General features: G+C 43.5%; 1 long non-coding RNA gene across 1 annotated transcript in view; it reads right to left on the bottom strand.

The window, feature by feature from the left end:
- Window positions 1–263: 263 nt before the first annotated feature.
- LOC129527389 (uncharacterized) overlaps window positions 264–6000 on the bottom strand; it is a 123871-nt gene continuing 118134 nt past the window's right edge. The window contains exons 3-4 of the long non-coding RNA XR_008672334.2: window positions 4265–4347; window positions 264–4127 (exon numbers count right to left, since the gene is read on the bottom strand). This is a non-coding gene — a long non-coding RNA (uncharacterized lncRNA). The remainder of the gene's footprint in view (window positions 4128–4264; window positions 4348–6000) is intronic.

The raw sequence follows: 6000 nt of genomic DNA, 5'->3' as shown, positions 1-6000 counted from the left end.
TGGCACCTGGTGATTTTCCTTTCTTTACTAAAGGATCCACCATGCATTTTGACTTGTTGCTATAGTTTGGGTAGCATTTCTAAGGACATATAGCTGGAGATTTTTTAGATGACCCTAGTTTGCCATCAGGATGGAATTAGAAGTTCTTAGAGGGTTTTAAGCAGGGGAAAGATATCATTTGATTTATGCTTTTAAAAATATTTCTGATGAATTTCAAAGAAGCTGACTGAAGTGAATTGAGACTACTAAGCTTATATCTGAAATCAGTGTGAAAAAAAGTCATGATTTATTAGAAATGTCAACCAAGACACAGAAAACAGAGTGACAGTATGCACATCATATATCCTCTAACCCTGATTGGTCTCTCATTTTTCACTTGGAGAAACTGAGACACAGAAATTCAGTGACTTGCCTATAGTCTCTCAGCTGGGAGATGTATTCCCAAGGTATGCTTTTCAGTCATTTTATTCCACAGATTCTTCATTTTAATTGCATTATTGAGGTTGTATGGTTATAGTCTTGATTCAGATTCTCATTAATTAAACATTTCTAGGCACCATAGACTTTGCTCAGTACTGACAACAGAAAGATTAATAAGAAATGGCCCCAGCCCTTCAGGAGCTCATACTCCAGCAAGCTTTGAATAACTAAAACAGAAAATAAGGGCTACAGCTACTGAATATACATGGTGGTCTGGAAAAAAACAGAGAAGCACTTGCTTGGGGAGGTCAGAAAGGTGAAATTTAATCTATGCAAAATCTATTCTAGTTTGTTTGGTCGTACATCTAGTCCAGGAGTAGAATAAGATAATGTTCTATTTATAACTTTGTATTCATTCATGTCATTCCATAAATATTTACTTAAATATTTGCTGAGTTCTCTCCTCACATCAGGCTTCTCATGGCTAAAGCCAAGGAAGGATGACTAGGGAAAAGGGCCACTCATGGGGGGCTACAGGGCAAGTTCTCACACGATTATAGGCACTACGCAAAGCAAGGCTGATAATAAAAATATATATAAGGATTGGAAATTTTGATTCACAACTACATCAGACTCCCAGAATTCTTGTGCACTTCCTCCTTCCCCTAGTAAAGCCTTATTTGGGATAAAATACCTGTATCTAACATTTACATCTCAATGTGAATTTAAATTTCAACATATAACTCTCTCAGATGTCATTGCAGTTTACATTTTATAATAAATGTGATATTTTTCATATACTTAAGATGTTTTTATATTAGAGAAAGTATAGATATTTGGGGAAGAGTAAAGGCTTTATCATGTCACTGCTCTACCTCCCATGCCTGTGCCCAACACCCAGAACACAGTTAATGTATACTTACTGTTTGGTGCTTTAGATACCTCCTGGGGCCCTTTTTAAAATCCTCTCAATCCCACCTCTATCTCCAGTTACAACTGAAGAAACTGCTTCCACCTAGGTTTTGACCATCTCTATGCTGGTGCAATCAGATCACGGGTCTCACTCTAGGTCTGCACTGAGTACCTCTCATTTCCTGCCCAGAGGTATCTGCAGCTCAGGGCAACCACTTGAATCTGCTCTGTGCTCAGCATACATTACTTAGAAATGCAACCAAGTCATCCTTGACCAATGGGGACCTGGAGCCAATGGATAAATGTTTCCCTCTTTGGTCCTCTGGACAAACAGTTCTCTAGTACTTTCCATAAATCTCCCCAAAAATTCCAAGCAGGACTTGTATCCATAGTGATAGCGGTAGTCCATATGGTAGTCCACAGCATAGTCCACATGAACAATTGTCCATAGTAGTAGACAACGTAATAATCCATGTTGCATTAGCTTTCCCTCCTTCCCTGATCACTCCCCTACCCTGTACTCTTGGTACCTAAGATCACATTCTCAGATAATCTTAAAAGGCAAGCCTTTGTCTCAGGCTCTGATTTCTGGGAAACTCAGGCTAAGACTGTTGGGTTTTGTTATTTTATCCTGCCCTTAAAATCCTTCAAATAGGCCAAAAGTTGCAGTTGTATCAGTGACTAATCTAAAAGTTCAGCTGGAGTACCAAAATGTCACTGTCACTTTTTTCAAGATACAGCCACTTAAAATTAGCTGGTCAAAGAATTAGAACTGACCCCAGAGACAAACCTGTACTTGCTCTTCAGAAAAAGTTTAAAGGTTTTTTCAAGCCATTTCCAAGTCTAATTTTCCAAGCTTTCTGATTGCAGATGTGTCTGGCAGCAAGACTGCCTGTGTCATTGTGCTTTTTTTCTCTTTTTTTTTTTTCTTTTATTTTTGTTTTATCTAAAACATAGAGAAGTCAGCTCAGTGATACCATTTATCATGAAGCCAATATGAATAAAGCCACCCACATTACTATTAAGAGGGCCATACTTAGCTGGATATCAACCATCACCTCATAGAGGCAGGTCCATGTTAACAGGGCCAGAAAGAAGATATATTGTGGGTTGTGGGTTCTCAGCTACCCACTCCATGGAGGCTCACAGCCTGGCTAGGTGATGATGGCCATTGAGCAGGGTGGAGGTGTGCTGCTTTCACTCATGCCTCCTCTACTTAATCAAATGGCCAACCCCTTGCATGTCACTGGTACCCTAACTCTAGTTAACACATCTAAGTAGGATTCACCATGTCACATCCAGCCTTTTCAAAACATGGTTAGGCTTGTAGACTTCAGTTTGGTTGGCATTCTTCCAGAATCCTTGGAATCAAGAGTCAAGTTCTTGTGTAATTCTTCTGTGAAAGGCCACACAAAGTAGTAAAAGATGAGCAGTCCAAAATGTCTGCATTCCTGGGCTGGCTTGCCTGGGGTCAACTGGGCACCACCATCACTTTCTTCTAAGGCTGGAAGGTACATTTTCCAGAATCTCTTTTGCTGTATGGTTTCAGGTAAGTATTTGTCAATGAATGGAATAGATGTGACTCGTGAATATCTTACATTCATAGCCCACAGAGTTCTGACCTATACAGCAACGTCTGGCTCAGACTTCTTGGGCCAGGCACAGTGGCTTATGCCTGTAATCCCAGCAATTTAGGAGGCCAATGCAGGTGAATTGCTTGAGCCTAGGAGTTTGAGACTTGCCTAGGCAACATAGTAAAACCCTTCCTCCATTTTCTAAAAAAAAAACATAACCTAATATACACTGAGAGGGATGGAGGGCATTAAATGATTGCCACCATCTGGGGTTACTCAAAACTATTCCTTGCTCCCCGGTCACCCACCATGGCCTGTTTCTTTTACTCTGAGTAGGTTTCTTAATTTGTGGGGGCTGCTACCAGAGCTTTTGACCTCTTCCTAGTTCAGGAGTCTCCCTATTGTGTTCCAGGGCTTTTAACATCAGTCCCAAGGCCCTATTCACCACTTCCTCCAGGAAACCTCCAGATCTTCATAGCAAGAGTTTCTGTTGGTTTGCCTACCTAGTCCAGAATTTCTGAAATGTAAATGCAGATTAGAATACACAATTGGTAAGACACAATCCTGTCCTTCAGGGATTTCAGCCCTAGATAAATGTGTGAGGTGATGGCTAGCCCAATTACTCTGATTTGTTCATCACACATTGTATGTAGGTATCAAAATATTACAGGTACCATCCAAATTGGTACAACTATTATTAATCAATTTAAAAAGAAAAATAAAAAGGAATTTTAACCCTTAAAAAGTTTAACAGTAAAGCAATAGACATCACCAGGAGGGTGGGATTCATTGTCAGAATCATTGTAAAGGCAGCCAGGGTTTTGACAGCTTAGAGTAAGGAGGGTGACTCTGGGCTGGGGTAACCATGTTGGTCTCTGGGATAAGGAAGAAAAGCTGCTTCAGGGCCTCTCTTCAGTGGCTTCTACTTCAGGCTGGTCCCATAGAAATTCCTTAGTAAGTATTTTCTGCAGGCACCAAATGTCTCCAGTGGAAATGTGCTCCTTGGAAAATTCAGTAGGTCGGTGGTTGTATGTTTTAGAACTTGCATTCATCTGCCAGTAACAGTGGCTTGTACAGCCTGGTGAGGTGGGCAGTCAAGGGTGAAGTCATCAGAGATCCAGGCTCCTGCCAACCCTCTTCTGCACAGTCCTTTGTACATGGTGTTCCTTCTCAAAGTTATCTCATGGCCTGGGATGACTGCTAGGGATCTAGACATCATGTCTGTGTCAATGTGAGGGAAGAAACAAAAAGAAAATGAGCCTAGTACATCTAGTTCAGGAGTAGAATAAGAAAATGGGCACAAAAGGCACATGCTATCCATACATTTACTTCTCAAGGGGTTTTCTTTCAAGTCTCACCTAACAGCATCTGTTTATATCTCATTGGCCACCTCTAGCTGCAAGGGAGGCGGGAAATGTAGTGTAGCTAGGCACATTGCCATCTGAAATAAAACCAAAGTTTTGTTACTAAGAAAGAAGGAGGAAATGCATATTTGACAGGCAGTCAGGAGTCTCTGCCACAGTGGTTAAGAGTGTGGGCTCTGGAAGCAAACCTGGGCTCAGGACCTGACTCTGCCACTGAGTAGCTGAGTGACTTTGGGCAAGTTACTTAACCTTCCAGAGCCCAGCTGACCCATCTGTAAGACAGGAAGAGAAGCAAAGCTGCCTCATGGGGTCACAGTAAGGATTACATGAGATGAGCACTTAGGGTGACCCACACAGCATTAGGCTTGTACTTAATGCCAGTGATCTCAGTACCTTTCACCATCTGGACTCAGCAGGTGACCTGCAATAGCTTTACTTTTTTCCTGGGACTGCCTTCACAGACACTCTGCTGAATCTCCCTTTACTATCCCTTATTGACCTCACCAGCTAATCTCACCACTTGCTTGTCAATCCAGTCTGGCTCAGTCCGATTCAGTCCAGTTCAAAACTTTAACCCATACCCTACGTAAGGTTCCTCCCTGCAATAGGCTGTCAGCGTCCCCTCTCCCCAGAATTCATGGTTCTAGGACATGCCATGAGCACCCAGGGCCTGAGGACTTACTTTCACATACTAGGTACACCAGATGCGGGAATGGGTGGCAGCTGTAGGAGCAACCCTCAGTGACAGAAGGTGGTTGGAAGATAAATATCCAGTTGCCCTTGAGTGGACAACTCTCAGGTGGATTGAGCTACATGACCCATGGCAGTAACCTGTTAAACATGGCATCTTTCCCTGGCTTCCTTCCCTGACTGACTGGATTCCCACTTCCCTATCCACACTTCCTGGGATCGCTCCTCAGATAAACTCCTTACATTGGAATCCTTGACCTGGGTGGGCCTCTGCAGGAACCCAACCTGAGGAACCTCCTTGTCCTCTTGCTCAGGCCTAACCAGTGCTGAAAGACAGAATAGGCCACTCTCCTTTCTCCCCACATTCCTCTTATGGGCTCTAGCTTCTCTTGTAGACAAATAGGGAAAGAGATGCAGAGTCTTTTCTCCTAACTGAAGCTGCTGTAAGTCTTCTTTTCCCCCTCAATCCTCTCCATAGGCATCTGAATATTGTCATTCTTTAGGGTTTCATGGGGAGGAGTCAGGAAGCCACTGCACTGGTCTCTAACATGGACAATGCCCTCCAGCTGACCTCTCCCAACCCACTCTCAGATTCCTACCCCTGAGCTCCCACTCTACAGTCTCTGGCTGGCAAGGCCCCTTACCTGCCAGGTGGTCTCCTTGGCTAAGTCCTGCTGCCAAGACCCAAGCCCACCTACATTCTGCAGCATCTCTGGGCCCATAGGAAGCATATGCTTGCCACACCGAATGGAGCAAAGTGCCTATACCATGACTACCTTCTCTCCCTTCCTGCTAGTGCGAACTGCTCCCACTGGCCTCCCACCTCCGGAGTTCTCTAGACAGAAGCTGGCTCCAGTCTCTCCATTGCTGTATATTCCCAAGCTCCTGAGGATACTGGCTGGGCTATCCAAGGATTCTTGCACTGGCAACTCCAGAAGGGACCACAGGTTTTATCAAATCAGCAAGTGTCCTGTTGGGGAATGAGATGCCTGCCTCCCTTTCTTTATACGGAGTTTTCTTATGCCCTCTTGCAAGTACCA

The sequence above is a fragment of the Gorilla gorilla genome, chromosome 18 (assembly GCF_029281585.2).
Source record: "Gorilla gorilla gorilla isolate KB3781 chromosome 18, NHGRI_mGorGor1-v2.1_pri, whole genome shotgun sequence".
NCBI classification, from domain to species: domain Eukaryota; kingdom Metazoa; phylum Chordata; class Mammalia; order Primates; family Hominidae; genus Gorilla; species Gorilla gorilla.
Note: the sequence above shows the minus strand (reverse complement) of the source record. Positions and strands in the feature narration are given on the sequence as shown.